Raw genomic sequence first — 17,803 nt, forward strand, 5'->3', positions numbered from 1 at the left:
GCTGGATCCGAGCCGTGTCTGCAACCTACACCACAGCTCATGGCAACGCCGGATCGTTAACCCACTGAGCAAGGGCAGGGATCGAACCCGCAACCTCATGGTTCCTAGTCGGATTCGTTAACCACTGCGCCACGGCGGGAACTCCAGGATTTTTGATATGGAAGGGACTGGAGAGGGGGAGAAGGAGCTAAGGAGAAAAAAAGGAAGAAAATAAAGGGAGAAAATGCATAACTCATATAAAAAGGTATACATGTATGTGTAACTGGGTCATTATCCTGTACAGTAGGAAAAAAAAATCAATGTATTGGGGAAATAAAACAATTTTTTTTTAAATAAAGGAAAAAAAAGGTACATATAGTATGATCACATTTATTTAGGCGATTCTGTGAAACTATAAATCTATGCCTCTCTTCAGTTCCACTTTAATATACATACATATATTTGAAATTATAAAGTCAATTACTTAGCAATTTTTTTTAAAAAAAGAAAGCCATCAGACCATTTAAGACCCTAATGAAAATGCAAATGTTATTTGGGATGATCAAATACTAAGGGATTATCAAGCAGTTATTTATCCTTCTGCTCAGGTTACACGGTCGGATTAGTAAATGCATGCTGGCTGAAGGAATAAAGCACAGCACTCACAGCAGCCAGCCTGGTTTTGATGTGATGGAGGAGGGAGGAGAGAGAAAAGGCTGGAATGCCTTTTTTTTCTTTTTTTTTTTTTTTTGGTCTTTTTAGGGCCACACCTGCAGCATATGGAAGTTCCTAGGCTAGGGGTTGAATGGGAAGTTACAGCAACCGGCCTATGCCACAGCCACAGCAACGCCAGATCCAAGCTGCATCTGCAACCTACACCACAGCTCACGGCAATGCTGGATCCTTAACCCACTGAGCAAGGCCGGGGATTGAACCTGCGTCCTCATGGATACTACTTGGATTCGTTGCTGCTGAGCCACCATGAGAACTCCAGGAGCACTGGCATGTATGCCTCACACCTGCCCACTAGCTCCCTGTCTCTTTGCAGCTGCCTGCAGAAGGTCCTATAAGCCAGGCTCTCAGCAGGATCAGGCACAGTCACCCGATCCTTTCTTGGCTCAGCTCTTTGAAGGTGACTGGTTGTCCTATAATTTATAAACTGATTATAAATATGTTCATGATAGAGTAATTTTCCAGTCTGTAGTCTCTGTCTCTCTTTCCATGTGTATTTCCTTCCCCCCACGAAAGAGATCCTCAGTCTTAGGTGTCAAGGTCTATCTTCTCCAAACCTGACATTCCCTAGAGATAAAATCTTCTAGACTGGCTATGTTAACTTCTTATGAAACATAGTGAACAGGACAAAGATTCGAAAGGGGGTTAATAGGGATCTAGTAAACTCATCTATGCCAAGGTATTAGGGACTGATGACCCCTTTATGTGTTTGTTATCTGTCCAGGCAGACTGGCATTATTACAGAGCACAGAGAAAGTAATGTGTTACACACAATTTTCTGAACATGAGTATGTTTGATATAAGTGGATCAGAGAAACCAGGTGCTTAAGTATTACATGATTTTGGATGTGGTAAATGTAAAATGAATACAGGATATGAAGAATTGAACCTACGAGTTCCCGACGTGGCTAAGGAGTTAACAAACTGGATTAGTATCCATGAGGAATTGGTTCGATCCCTGAGGCTGAAAAGCATTGTCAAAAGTAAATTGCAGCCCAGAACACCAACTCAGGACTGTGTGACTTCAAAATCTTCACCCTTTACCAGTATTTCTCATCAAGAGAAATATGTAGCCTCTTTTAAGAAAACAAAATTTACAGTGGATCCTTTCTAGTGATAACTTACAGTTTTAAGATTTCTACACACAGCAAATTGGTACAATCACTCTGGAGAACAGTATGGTGGCTCCTTAACAACTAGATATAGAACTACCATATGATCCAGCCATCCCACTCCTGGGCATATATCTGGAGAAAACAATACTTCAAAAAGATACATTTGGAGTTCCCTTCCTGGCTCAGAAGTTAACGAACCCAACGAAGATCTATGAGGATGTGGGTTCAATCCTGGCCTCACTCAGTGGGTTAAGGATCTGGCGTTGCTGTGAGCTGTGGTGTAGGTTGCAGACATGACTCAGATCCCACGTTGCTGTGGCTGTGGTGTAGGTAGGCAACTATAGCTCCAATTCGACCCCAAGCCTGGGGTCATATGCGGCCCTAAAAAGCAAAAACCAAACAAAAATATACACGCACCCCAATGTTCACTGAAGCATTATTTACAATAGCCAAGACATGGAAACCACCTAAATGGCCATTGACAGAGGAATGGTTAAAGAAGATGTGAGATATATAATGAAATACTACTCAGCCATAAAAAAGAATGAAATAATGCCATTTGTAGGCATGGATGGACCTTGAGATCATCATACAATTTTAGGAGGTTAAGAGACCCCCTGAAGCCCCCAGTTTAAGGACATACAATGGGGTTGAGTGTCCTGGACTTCTGGGTTGTGTACGTGTGACCTCAGATGACAGCTGTACAGAGTAAGAAAGTGTTCTTGAAAACCTCAGCTTTGTATGGCAGGAGAATGTTCAAAGTGTGACCCAGGGCTGGTGGAAAAGAGTTGGGACTGGAGAGAGAGCACCCAAGGCAGCAGAACTGATGGGCAGGGATAGAGACAGACCTTCGGATTAGCCTAAACTCGGAAACAGCTCGAGAGAAATACAGAATACCTAGGGTTCTTGAAACGGGGAAGGCACATGGCAACACAGGACAGAGGAGAAGATGAGAAAGTAGAAGAGCCAAGAACTGGAGGAACAAGGGACACAGCTTCCAGGTGGAGGAGGCATTATCTCCTCTACCTGTCCTGTCACCTGTCCGGGGGTGATAAGGTGGAAGTAAAAACGACAAGTAGAAGCTGGGTTTCTATGGGATCTCTGACTCCTCTCTGACAATTGTTTAACTTGGTTTTCAATTCAATTATAATACAAAAATTTTAATATAAGCATTTTCCGGATCATATAGATAACTACCTATAACCAACTGGCAATTTCATTGCCCGCATTTGCTTTTGCACTCTGATAGTGTCAGTAAAAATTAGCACTACAATAATCGATGTGGTCCAGTGAGAAAAGAACAGAGGGGAAATTACAACATAAATGACGTACTTCTGCCAAGTGTATTACTGGGAGAATTGAAATGTCACATGGCGCATGCAAGCAGAAGCTGGCCAAGCTCAAAGGACCTGTTGGATGTATTTATATCCTTGGGAGATGACTCTGTTTTAGCCAGCAATATCGACTGTAGCATTGAATTAATTTTGTAAATTCAAATTGCTTGGATTCTGTAATTTTCTATATATTTGATCTGCAAATGCATTTTGGTTTTGTGGTGGTCATTAGGGCAGCCCACGGATATCCAGTTCTCCTCTCTTCCCGGACACATGGCAGCACGGCACTTTGGAGTCTCTTCTGTTGAGGGGGATATGTGATTAGTTCCGGCCAGTGACTTGTGATTGGAAAGTGATGGAGCTGGAGCATTTCATTGCAGTGGGGTTCCCTACAGGGCTCGTTTTGCCACTAGCAATGTCTGGGCTGAGTATTGACCATGTGCTACCCTACTTTCTCTCTCTCTCTGGGAGGCAGATCCTAGGGACTAAATCTCTGGTCTCTCTTACATTCTAACTTCTGGTTGGGTTTGGCCAATGGGACATTCTGGCAGGAGACCACAGGGCAGGAGGAGAATGAGGTTGAACTAATATATCCCTTGGCTCATTCTCTGCCAGGAACCCCTGGAATGGCTGTATCCATCCTATCAACAGCTCTCCAGGTTCTTATAACTACTTACCTGTCTTGTCCCTTCAGGGTAAGGGTGGTTAACCCTTTACTAGCCCTCAGGTATGACCTTATAAATTACCAGTTTCCTTGAACTCCTATCTATACCCTTGTAAAAAATACAAATAAATAGTACAGAAATTCTCCTCCAGTTCCTCAGTTTCTGTGTGCTTTTTGTTTCTTGCCTGTACTTGACCGATGCAGTAACGGCAGCTGCGGGATCAGATCAGTTCTCTGCCGATCTGTGATGGATGTCATGTGCTATCGGAAAAAATGAAGATTTGCTGTTTACAGCAAATACCTGGGAATTTTTGTTACTATAGACTGTCCTGGGAATTTTTGTTACTATAGACTATCCTAACTGATGAAGATTTTATAATTATTTAAAAGGTCAAAGATAATGAATTAATGTCTAATCTTATGTTTGTAAATATCTTCTTCTTTTTTATTATTTTAAACATTTTATTGGAGTATAGTTGGCTTACAATGTTATATTTGTTTCAAGCGTACAGCAAATTGAATCCATTATACATATATATATATATATATATATATATATATATCCATTTATTACAGACTATTGAGTAAATTTCCCTGTGCTATACAGGAGGTCCTTGTTAATTACATATTTTATATATGGTAGTGTGTATATGTTATTCCTAAACTCCTAATTTATTCCTCCCACCCAGTCAAGGATTCTTCTATGGTAACCATATATTTGATTTCAAATTGGGTAAGTTTGTTTCTGTTTTATAAATAAGTTCTTTTGTATCATTTTTTATTAGATTACACATATGAGTGGTATCATATAGTATCTGTCTTTGACTTACCTCACTTAGTATGGTAATCTCTAGGTCCATCCATGCCTACAAATGGCATTATTTCATTCTTTTTTATGGCTGAGTAGTATTTCATTATATATCTCACATCTTCTTTAACCATTCCTCTGTCAATGGCCATTTAGGTGGTTTCCATGTCTTGGCTATTGTAAATAATGCTTCAGTGAACACTGGGGTGCATGTATATTTTGGGGATTTTTTGTTGTTGTTTTTTTGTTTTGTTTTGCCTTGTTTTTGCTTTTCAGGGCCACATATGACCCCAGGCTTGGGGTCGAATTGGAGCTACAGCTTCCTATCTACACCACAGCTCACAGCAACGCCAGATCCTTAACCCACTGAGCAGGACCGGGATTGAACCCACATCCTCATGGATCTTCGTTGGGTTCATTAACTTCTGAGCCAGGAAGGGAACTCCGAATGTATCTTTTTGAAGTATTGTTTTGTCCAGATATATGCCCAGGAGTGGGATGGCTGGATCATATGGTAGTTCTATATCTAGTTGTTAAGGAGCCACCATACTGTTCTCCAGAGTGATTGTACCAATTTGCTGTGTGTAGAAATCTTAAAACTGTAAGTTATCACTAGAAAGGATCCACTGTAAATTTTGTTTTCTTAAAAGAGGCTACATATTTCTCTTGATGAGAAATACTGGTAAAGGGTGAAGATTTTGAAGTCACACAGTCCTGAGTTGGTGTTCTGGGGCTGCAATTTACTTTTTTTTTTTCCATTTTTTAAAGTTTTATTGTAGTGGAATTACAATGTTGTGATAATTTTTGCTGTATAACAAAATGACTCAGTTATACATGTACACACATTCATTCACTTTCAGATTATTTTCCTACATAGATGATCACAGAATATTGGGTAGACTTCTCTGTGCTATACAGCAGGTCCCCAAATTGCTCAATCATTCCATATACTATAGTGTGACTATGCACGTCCCAAACCCCCAGTCCATCCCTCCCCTCCCTGTACCTGTTCCCTTTGGTAACAATTAGTACTTTCAAAGCCTGTGAGCCTGTTTCTGTTTGGCAAATAAGTTCATTTTATCCTTTTTTTTTTTTTTTAGATTCCACATATAACTGATATCATTTGATGTTTGTCTTTCACTGTCTGACTGATTTCACTTAGAATAATAAACTCTGGGTCCATCCATGTTGCTGCAAACATTATTTCATTCTTTTTTTGTGGCTGAGTAATATTGTATTTATATATATATATATATATATATATATATATATATATATATATATATATATCTCACATCTTCTTTATTCATTCCTCTGTGGATGGATTTTTTTTTTTCTTTTCTAGGGCTGAACCTGCAGCATATGGAGGTTCCCAGGCTAGGGGTCTAATCAGAGCCGTAGCCACCAGCCTACACCAGAACCACAGCAACTTGGGATCCAAGCCGCATCTGCAACCTACACCATAGCTCACGGCAACGCTGGATCCTTAACCCACTGAGCAAGCCCAAGGATCGAACCCACAACCTCATGGTTCCTAGTCGGATTTGTTAACCAATGTGCCACAACGGGAACTCCTCCTGTACCTTATTTTAGATTACACATGTAAGTTTGGGGTTAGGAGATGCAATCTATTAGATTTAGAATGGATAGGCAGTGAGGTCCTACTGTGCAGCACAGGGAACTATATCCAATCTCTTGGGACAGAGCATGATGGAAGGTAGTATGAGAAGAAAATGTGTGTGTGTTTGTGTGTGTGGCTGGGTCACTATGCTATACAGCAGAAATTGGCACCACATTGTAAGTCAACTATACTTTAATAAAAAAATAATTTAAACATGTTTTAGCAAGGAAAAAGAAAATGAGACAAACAGAGACTAAAGAGATTCAGGACTGTCAGAAGACAGCAGGGAGTTTAGGCATGATCTTTTCTTGGAATGGGGCTGGTCCTTAAAGCAACGTGAGATCACTGGACACTTTGACCAAATCTGGGCCATTCTTATATCTCAAGATACTTATCCTGTGGAAATTTCTAATTCAGCCCCCCATGGTCCCTTGTATGGGTCTAGGTTGTGTCTCCTGTCCCTGTACAATTGTGGAAATATAGGTCCCAAATGACTGATAGTCTCTGGCTTCATTCAACAAGTTCGCATTTCCAAATGCGTGTTTTCACTTTTTTTTTTTCCTTCTGAGACCCTCACTCGATTTCTTGACAACTTGGTGCATGTATTTAGAAATATGGTTTATTTTCTTAATTTCACCAGGACTTCTAGGTATTATGTAACAGGAGATTTATAAAAATCAAGTTTGCCACATGGAAGGAAACAAAAATACTCTCTCATGATATTTATTAATGCACGTAAGCCATTTGATTTTGGAGATAGATAGATAGATAGATAACCTTCATTCTACTGGATGCTATCTTCCTTGCAAACCAGTGACTGTCTTGTTTATTCCTTGCAATGAGTTCAGTTTAACAAACACACAACAAATGTTTATGTCATGCTAGGCACTGTGCTGGGTGCTAGGGAGCTAGCCTAGGGTTCTTGTATTTCGTGTTTAGATAAGGACAACTCTCCAGCCAGCACCTCCATTCTCAGTGGATCAGTCTTTACCAGCTGCTGAAGCATCCTGTGCTGCTTCTGTGTTCTTGCTTATGGAGTGTCTTTTCTTCACCCTTTTCCTAGACTATTCCTACCTGCTTTTGAAGAGCATTAAGCCTCACCATCTTCATGAATCTTACTCTGTACCAAATAATAGAGAAGCTCTGTTTTCTTTTTTTTTCCTCTGCCTTTCAATATGCCATTTGTGCTGATCAATTTAAGATTTGAGTACTTATTTCCTTCTGTAATTTCATATTGCCAACCAGCCCCTCTCTGATCCCCCACTAGATTTCAAGCTCCCTGAAGAGGAAGCCTGAGTTGTCTACCTCCCTTGTATTCTCCACAGCTCATTGCACAAGGGCTGGCTACATGGTAAGTGCTCAATAAATATTGAATAATTGAAGAGGAACTCAATAAACAACGATTGCTTAATTGATTAACTCCACCAATAAATCTTGCTTTGAACAGAGGCAGAGCCAGGGAAGACACTGAAAAGGCAGCCTGGGTCACTGCAAGTCTGGACAGTGAAAAACTACTTGAAAGTAGGACCTGGTGGAAGAAGGCTGGAGAGTTGGCCTGTCCCAACTCCTGCCAGGTCTCCAAGCCACTGAGAGCACAGGAATGTGATTCAAATTCCAATTTCAATATTTCCCAAGCATTTGAACTTGGGCAAGCTGCTTATACTCTCCAAGCCCCAGCTGCTTCATCATTAACCTGGAAGATGTTGTGGAACCCGCCTCTTGGGGTCACTGTGAGGATGCAATAAAGTTGATGCACACAAAGCATTTTGCACAGTACTAGGGTCATTATAAGTGCTCAATCCATGTTCATTGATTTTAGCTACAGATTGGTCCTAAGCAGTGGACTGAAAGAGACACAATAAGTAAACTTTTCATTCTGTACTGCTAATGACATCCATTTTCATGTTTCATAAGCATGGCACCATTTTAATCTAATAATTTTTTTTTTCTTTTTAGGGGCACACCTGTGGCATATGGGAGTTCCTGGGCTAGGGGTCGAATCAGAGCTGCAGGTGCCAACCTACACCACAGCCACAGCAACATGGGACCCGAGCTGCGTCTGTGACCTATGCTGCAGCTTGCAGCAATGCTGGATCCTTAACCCACTGGGCAAGGCCAGGAATGGAACCTGCATCCTCATGGACACTAGGTCAAGTTCTTAACCTGCTAAACTAAAAAGAGCTAATACTGGTCTTGTGAGGAGTTAAGGATTAGGAGTTCCCATCGTGGCACAGCAGAAACAAACCCGACTAGGAACCATGAGGTTGTAGGTTCCATCCCTGGCCTCACTCAGTGGGTTAAAGATCTGGCATTGCTGTGAGCTTTGGTATAGTTCACAGACATGGCTCTGATCCTGTGTTGCTATGGCTGTGGCATAGGCCGGCAGCTGTAGCTCCAATTTGACCTAGCCTGGAAACCTCCATATGCCATGAGTGCGGCCCCAAAAAGCAAAATCAATCAATCAACCAATAAAAAATATAAATTTAAAATTAAAAATCATTGCACTTCTCACTTAAAGTAAAAAAATTAAAAAAAAAAAGATTTAAAGGAACTGTGCAAAGGAGTGAGTGGCAGAGTCATTTGGAGACTGTCAACTCCTAATACAAATCCCTTTCTCCACTGACGTCCATACCAGGGAAGAAATGGCAGATTTTACTTATTCGTCTCATCACTCCACAACTACCAGGCACCAAATTTGCTATCAGGATTACAGTTGTGAATTAGGCATCCATGGCTGTGGTCTCTATTTAGGATCTAAAGGCACAGCCAAAGACTGTGACAGGCCCTTACATACCATTGCAGAAGTGTCCCCAGAGGCTATGGAGCTCATAGCCGGAGCCCCTCACCCAGTCTGCAGGGAAGGGCTGTCAGGAAAGCTTGCCTGAGGAAGTGACATTTGGCTTGAGAACAACTAGATGAGATGAAGGTGGTGATTTTGTCCCACACAGCAGATGGCATTTGAGTGGAAGATGTGGAAGACCACGTCTCTGTGGCTGCCTTCAAACCCATGCTCACTGGGACTGAGCAGGAGGCATGGATGTTCTGGTTAAGCCTCTTGCCAGGCAGAATCGGGATATGTCAGTGGCACAAAGCAGTACCTTCACTCCAGGGTCCCTGAGTCCCTTCTCCCTCATTCTTATCCATCCAGCTCCGTCTTGGGGGAAAGAGAACAAAAAGCTATTGTCTCCCCACTCTGTGTTTCATGGGGGAGAAAAAGAGACAAGGTGACTTTTGGATCTCTTACTTGAGATGGAGTGTTGCCATGGAAACATCTTTCCCCTAGGATTTCTTGGGCTGGCAGGAAGTGACAGCTAGAGCTGGGGACATTGGCTGAAGAGGCCATGAAAGGCTGTGAGAGGTCCTCCACAGTTTAGCCCTTGCAACAATCTCTGCCTTCAACAGCATCTTTCTGTATAAACAGCTCTTTCAGTGGTATGACTTATCTTTTCAAGTCTCAATGAGAAACATTGGCAAGTCATCTGTCTACAGTATTTCACGTAGATGTGTTTCATTCAGCCCCCTCAACAAACTTGGAAGTCATTCATTTATTCATCAAAAACACATGTATCAAAAACCAACTGTATAGCAGGTATAAGCTTTATTGTGCTACTGACGTTTTATGAATGAGGAAATGGAGCCTCAGAAAGGTTAAGTGACCTACCTTGAGTCACCTACTGAGAAAATGATAGAGTCAGTGAGGAAATGGTAGGGTCCCAGTCAGCCAAACTGACTTTAAACAAGTCTGGAAAACACCAGAATTCAGGGGACTTTGGGTTATTCCATTTGGAAGTACAAAGACAGACAGAAGAAATCTCAGGCATGTAAAGCAAATAATGACTATGTGGTTACATCAAAGAATTTATTGGCAACTTCTGTTCCTTCCCCATCTAGCCCATTAGAAACCAAACACCAAGCAAAAAAAAAAAAAAAAACAAAAAAAACAAAACCCATAAATTCAAGTCCTTTGTCTTTTCTTCAGGGCCTAGTCCTATCTCTCTTTCCAAGGCTTTAATACTCAATTAGACAGAGGTATAAGTGGCGGGGGGGAAAAAAAAAGCTTAAAATGCTACCCAACCCAGGGATGAGAGTGGTAAGCAGGGTGGGGCTGAATCACACAGGTCTATTTTTTGCAAAGTCAGCTCTGAAGGAAAGCACCTGTTCAGTTTTAGGCATGGCGAAAAATTGAGGGCAGAGGAGTAACACAAAGCCCATACTCCATGGTGTGTTGGAAGCAGGAGAAGGTGAAAGATCTTGAACACAATGGAGTCACAAAGCCAGATAGAGAAACAAGATTTTCGGATTAATGGTGACAATGTTGTCACATCCACTCCTTATCTACCACCCCTTCCAGGGGCCTGGGGATAAGGAAATTACTGGAAAAGCAGCAAGCAGAGTTCTGATGGAATCAGAGGGAAGGCTTGTCTGGCACTCGCTCCCATATAAGAAGAGCACGGCCCCAGAGTTTAATCTGCCACTTCCTGGTTGTGTGTTTTGCGGCAAATTATTCTCTGAGCCACACCTTTCTCTTCTGCAAAGTGAGTGTAATAATACCAGTTCCCATCGTGGCTCAGTGGGTTAAGAAACTGACTAGTATCCATGAGGATGCAGGTTCAATGCCTGGCCCCGCTCAGTGGGCTAAGGATCCAGCATTGCCATGAGCTGCAGTATGGGTCATAGATGCAACTCAGATCTCATATGCTGTGGCTGTGGTGTAGGCTGGCAGCTGTAGCTCCAATCCGACCCCTAGCCTGGGAACTTCCATATGCCACAGAGGTGGCCCTAAAAGAAAAAATAGTAATACCAGCCTTGCAGAGTCTGTGTGAGAGAGAAACCTAAAACCCACCACGTATGTGAGAAGGGAGGAGCCTGGACTGTGGAGTAAGGTAGGATTAGGGGCAAAGACCCCTGTTCCTGAGCCTCTAAACACTCAGCTATGAGACCACCTGAAAGGCATGATTTCTCTGGAGCCTCAGCATCCTCACTTTTCAGATGAGAAAAATTAACGCATATGCCTTGTTTGAATAAAAGGAAATAACAAGTAAGAGTAAAGGTGCTATTAAACTATGAAGTTCTGTCCAAATGGAAAGACCCATCATTGCCTCTCCCTTAAGTGGGCCATTGTGCAGCATGAATACCTACAATCCAGGTGCTCCTAGCCTCCAGCAAGTCCCACCAGCGCCCATGCTGGCGGGCTCCAAAGGAATGAAAGGCGTGGGCTCCTCCCACCTGGAGAACAGCCTCAAGGTAACTGGCAAGCAGGATGCAGGGGCAAGTTTAGACTATACTTTCTCAGTGACAGGTTGAGGTGAGGAGAAGATGGGAGACGTAAGGTGTGAATGAGGCCGGTCAGAGGGCTTCTTGGTGGAGCTGACATTGCGATGGGCAGGTGGAGTCTCCCGGCCTACACGCCCCCAAAGCAGACAAGGACTGGGTACTGTAGTTCCTTTGGGAGGTGCTCCCAGGAGGCACAAGGGAGGAAGAGGGACTGGAAGACAAGGAAGGGAGCAAGCCAACACCTGTGCTGTCATCTTCCTGGGAAGCTGGGGCTCAACCCAGCCAGGGCCGCCTTCAGGAAACTGAGGGGCTAAGAAGCTGTGATGCGTATCCCCTGACACCCATCCCCCCAGATGAGGCATCACCTCCAGGCATTCATTCCCTGATACTTCCCATTTCTGAGCCAAGCATGTGCCCTTGGCCAGAGAAAGTTCTCAGGCAGAGGCATAGAAAGCTGTGGAGACCTGCAGGTAGGTGGACTGAGGGGATATGGGTGGGACCCCAACAGCATCTGCCAGCTTGGGGAGAGAGGAGTTGGGTGCTCCAGGCTCAAGGGACAGTGTGAACAAAGGCAGGGGAGAGGAGTGAACACTGTCATGTGGGAGCCAAGGTCACTGTCCCGAAAACCAACGTGAGGGTATTTAAGTGTGGCATCTTTGGGTATCTGTGGATTAGAAATGCCAAAGTTCACCTTGAACTGATAGCTGGGGTCTACTTAGCCTCTGGGCACTGTAGGCACAGTATTTACGGCGGAGTAATATAGTACGTTTAGGGACCCGTGGAAATGTTTTCATTCCTTTTAAAATCAGGAGAAAAGCATGGCCCATGTTTATATTCCAACAGAGTTGTAAAATATAGTTTTTAATAATATTTTATGGAAGAAGGCACCCATGAAGGTAAAAGTGCCTATATGACCCAAGAAAGTCGTAATAGTTGTAATAAGCAAAACTTAAAGTTTCGCTGTCTTAGCAAAGCTGAAGTTTATTTCTCAGGCACAGCAGGGCTCTGCCATCTTTTATAGATGGCTTCCAAGGGACCCCAGGTGTCAACATTCGGGTGACAAACATTCGGGATGCTCAAGTGTGGAGGACAACATGTGGGATTTTTCACAGCCAGGCCTGAATAATAGGCAACTCTCTCACCCATGTTCTGCTGGCTGGATGTCAATCATATGGCCACACCCAACTACAAGGGCTGCTGGGGAACATGGTCCAACTGGATGCCAGGGAGAAGAGGGACATGGTAAGCAAGGAGTTAGCCAGGCTTTGCTGCAGAGGGACAGAGTATTTGAAATTGGGTCTATCCTAGGACATCATCAAATATGTGAGTAACCAAAAAAAAAAAAAAAAAAATTTTGAGTTCCCATTCTGGCTCAGTGGTAACAAACCCTACTAGCATCCGTGAGGATTCAGATTCAATCCCTGACCTTGCTCAGTGAGTTAAGGATCCAGCATTACCATGAGCTGTGGTGTAGTTTGCAGACACAACTTGGATCGGGCATTGCTATGGCTGTGGTGTAGGCCAGAGGCTACAGCTCCAATTCGACTCCTAGCCTGGAGACTCCACATGCCTCAGGTGAGGCCCTAAAAAGACAAAAAAAAAAAAAATGTGAGTTGTCAGTAAGAAAACCATAAGCAGGGGAAATGGGTGGGCAGGGCTGAAGAGCTGAACATCAGGCTGAGGGTGAGAGGTGATGGAGAGAGAAAATGCCTCTTTTCTGGGCTGTTTCCTTTTAGTGCCAGTATAGGCCTACAATTGGACACTGGCGACAAGAAGAGAGGTCAGCTGTGGTCCCATTCAATGATGGTCAAATGAGTTCTTCCTTGGCACATTGCAAGATTTAGGTCTACAACTCACAGGGGAAGAGGACCTGTCACCCCACACGTGTGTCTCCTGCTGCTCATGAGGAGGGATGAATCCGTTAGTTATTATAGAACCAGAGACATGCCCAAGTGGGCAGGGCAGGGGTTCCTGCAAACACTTAGATAGAAATACAGAGTGGTAATGGGAGAAAGCAAGGTGGCAGGACTTTCCATAAGGAGTGCTGGCTTGCCTTGGTGATCCCGGCTGGGCACAGAGAGTGCTAAAGTGACCCGCTCAGCCACCAGCTTAAGAGTGACCCTCTCACCCCCACCTTCACCTGGACTCCCATAGGATATAATAATAAACTGTTTCAAATAGCACTTACTGACAGCACAGTGCATTCCCAGCGCTGCCATAGGCTCACTCATGTATACTGTCACATTTAAAACTTTGCTCACCTTTTCCTTTTAATAATCTTTTGGGATAGAGACCTCATTTTACAGATGAGGTGAAGGAGACCCAGAGAGATGAAGTAACCAATTCAAGGTCACTTGGCTGCTGCTAACAGGTGAAACCTCTGCTTGAGTCAAGTTCATCTGGATCCAAATCCAGTGTGCTCTTGACATCGTAGCAAAGCCCGTACTAGGTGGTGCAAACAAGATGCTAAGGATGCAAGATGTAAGGAGGAGACACTCACCTAGGCCTGAGGTGGGGATGTGCACTAAGTCACCTCTTGCTCGCTCAGGGTCTCATGGCTCATTAGTTTTAGGGCTGGGACTTGACCTTGTGGCTTGAGCCTAGGATTTTGTAAAGACATGGCTGACCTCAGAGGAGCCCATAGGGAGCTGTAGCTGGACACCCAGAACCAGTATGTTTGCCAAAACCTCCCATCTCCTTCCTAAAAAACTTAAATACCCAGGTATCTAATTTTCTTGAAAGAGTAGTTCTTTTATAAAGGTAACTCAATAAAACATCCTGCCATTACTTTCTAATACAAACCCAAGTTCCAATTCAGTCTTATTTTATTGCCTCCTATACTGATGGTTTCCAAATTTACACATTAGAATCATTTGGAAGGCTCTTAAAATTTCTCAAGACCTGGGCACACCCAGATCGATTCAGTGACCATCTCCAAGGATGGAATGCAGGTATAGATCTTTTCTGAGGCATCTCAGGTGAAGCTCAAATTTCAGCTGTTGTTGCCAGTTTCTCCTCCTGATGCAGGTTGATGTGGACATGACTGTTGGGGTTGGCCTTTCTACTGCTCCCTCCCTATTCCATGCCTCCTGTTCAGTATTGCAGTGCTATCAGTCTGGCCTTTTCAGTTCTTATAGCTTTCAGTTTCATTCAAGACAGACTTTTCATTCATTCATTCACTTATAGCATCTATTTTGGGAGCTAGGAATGAAGTGACCCTGGGCTAAATGAGAAGATTTGAGTTATTCCTTGGGGTACCTCACCCACCAAAAGCATTACTCATTCCCTCCCTTTTTGAGTCAGTTGACTCATGTCCCAGGCAGAGCCTCAGGATTCCTACTGTTTCATTGTTTATTGTCAGTTTCCTGCTTAAAAAGAGGTCTCTCTGAGAGGCCAACAAATGACCTGGCTTCTCCTCCTTTTGGAGAGTCCAAATTAAACTATTTTTCCAAACTTAATTGCCAATTGCCAATTAATTGTCAATTCCCCACACCACTTGACCATTGCACATGGAAGACCCTTGGGTTTTCAGGCAAAAAACATTTCAGCAGGTGCCCTGATGAATCAGATGAGTCAGGATGTCTGCAATGGGCATGATGATTAGCCTTCATTCCAGTCCCCTGGATGCATCCTGCCTATCCCAACTGGACTACAGGCTCTCCAACAGCAGTGGTTTCCACTCCCCAAAGCACAAAGCCAAAATTTTCTCCATGAATGAAGTTCAACAGATTGTGGGTAGGTTGGAGGAAGAGAGAAAAGAGAGCAGAAGAGATGGGGAGGGAACGGCAAAGGGAAGAGATCAAGAGGAAGCAAGACAGAAAAGAGAGCCAAAGAGACACGGAGTGGAGCAAACCTTGAGAACTTGCTTTCCTGACTGTGGAAAGGAAGGGAGGTCAGGATGGAGGGTGTTGGAGGCCACAGCCCTGCAAATTTGAACTGTTCTGCCCCAGCCTCCCTCCCTGTCCACTTGAGAACATTCAGAGGTTGCCCTTCACGAAGGTTTTCTATAAAGCACCAACAGTGCAGCTCTTTTCTCCACTAAAAAAACCTCTCAGCATTTGGAAGGGGCCACCACTCAATTCTCCCCACAGGGCTCACCAGTACCCAGTGATTTAATCTCATCATGGCTAATGGCCGACATTCATTTTATCTTTGTCACTTTGCCCTTTTTGGTAACTTTAGTTGCTCCTCCTCGGCCTATAGTACTTTAATTGCTCAGTCAGACAGTGGAGGAGGTCATGTTACCAGGGCACACACAGAAGCCAAGTTTGAATGACTTGTTCAGGTTCACCCAGCTTCAGGGTCCTAGAGAAGAGGTCACATACACACGAGGTGACTATCCTGTCTTTAGCCCCTCTTGTCCTTCCCCAAGTAGGAACCTCCTCTATAGTTATCACCATGGTTTTCACTTACTTGTCACACGTGGAGAAACTGCATTTCTCTGAATGATAAGCCTGGGTGTCCATGTGCATTAAAGTGAAGCAGAGGTTAGGAAGATGGCTGTGCATTGATGAGGAGTGGACAGGGCTCGACTGGGCTGGACTGAGCAGAAGGAGCCAAGCTGAGCTTCCAAACTCTACTCCAACAATGGCAAATCCACAGGGAATTTCTGTAGAATGAGATATATTGCTGGATGTGAATAATTAAGGATTCTGATGTGGTCAGGTAGATTAATATCCCTCTGAAAGCTCCGGATCAATGTTGGAAGGGAAAAAAAATAAAAGACATGCATAATTTAAAAAAACTATCAGAAACTTTGCTTGACATGATGACATTACTGATTTTTTTATGATCTTCTCAAATATACTCTATAACCGTTATTAATTTAGTATCGTTAATAGCTCATCCTTCAAATGTCGGGCAAGAGCCAAAGCTGAAAAATAGAAATGCTTAGGGCTGGAAAAAGTCTGAAGAGGAGGCAAAAACTCCAGGAGCATGAAACCCATGGCTGCTTCCAGCTTCTCCCCAACTCCCAGCCAAGCTCTCTGTTGCTGTGGCTTCTCTCACGGGTCCCTTTGTTTGCGGTTCACAAAGATGGCCAAAGCTGGCCCCTCCTGTACATCTACTGCCTTGGTATCGACCTGGCTTAATGCATGGTGAAAGTGGCCAGGATCCAGTGTGGGAGGATGTTGGGGATGCCCTAATAGGTCTGTCCTAAAAAATAAATACCTCGTGCTGCCCAATCACCAAGCTTTCAGGATCAGGTGAAGTATTCTGTTGAAGTAAATGTTACCTCTTCAGCCAGGTCACTTTTTTTTCTTTTTACAGCTGCACATGCGGCATATGGAAGCTCCTGGGCTAGGGGTCAAATCAGAGCTGCAGGCCTATGTCACAGCCATGGCAACACTGGATTGGAGCCTCATCTTTGACCTATGCCTCAGCTTGCAGCAATGCTGTATCTTTAACCTGCTGAGTGAGGCCAGGGATCTAACCTGCATCCTCATGGAGACAAAGTCAGATTCTGAACACTCTGAGCCACAATGGGAACTCCCAGCCAGGTCACTTAAAACCCAGATACCTCTGGAAGGAACAATACACTGATAATATTAGTAATGAATGTTTACAGACTGCTTGCAATGTGTCAGACACAACTCTAAGTTTTTTACATGTATTATCTCATTTAATCTTCACAACAACCAAGATTATCCTTATTCCCAATTTTATGTACAAGAAAACAGAGACATAGAGGTATTAAGTAACTTGCTTGAGGTCATACAGAGGTAGGAAATGCTAGAGCTAGGACTCAACCAGGTCTGATGCTAGTATCTTTATCTTATTATCTCTCCCTCCATTAAATATATATATATATGTATATATTATCTCTATCTCCATTAAATAAACATATATATATGTAAAACATATATATATATTTAAGGATTCTGATATGGTCAGGTAGATTAATCTCCCATTAGAAATATATATATATATATATATATATATAGAGAGAGAGAGAGAGAGAGAGTATACATATATATGTGTGTGTGTGTACACACACACACACACACACACTCTCTCTCTTCTGGGTTCCTGATATATTAATTTAGTAGATTTCTCTGAAAAAATTAAGCACTCAGCTCTTCCAGAAAGAAGGGGAGCTAAGGTGGCCAGGGGGTGGGTGGTAGAGCTGTGACGGGGGTACAGAAAGAGTTACTGGACAGAGGTTCAGAACACTGTCCTTTCTCTGGTAATAGCCAGCCACTTCATTTCCTCTAAAGGACTCTGGGAGTGCCCCCTGTCACTTCACTGGGTCCCCTGGTGGGATGGAGCCTGTATCTC

Source organism: Phacochoerus africanus, chromosome 15 (assembly GCF_016906955.1).
Source record: "Phacochoerus africanus isolate WHEZ1 chromosome 15, ROS_Pafr_v1, whole genome shotgun sequence".
Taxonomy (NCBI): domain Eukaryota; kingdom Metazoa; phylum Chordata; class Mammalia; order Artiodactyla; family Suidae; genus Phacochoerus; species Phacochoerus africanus.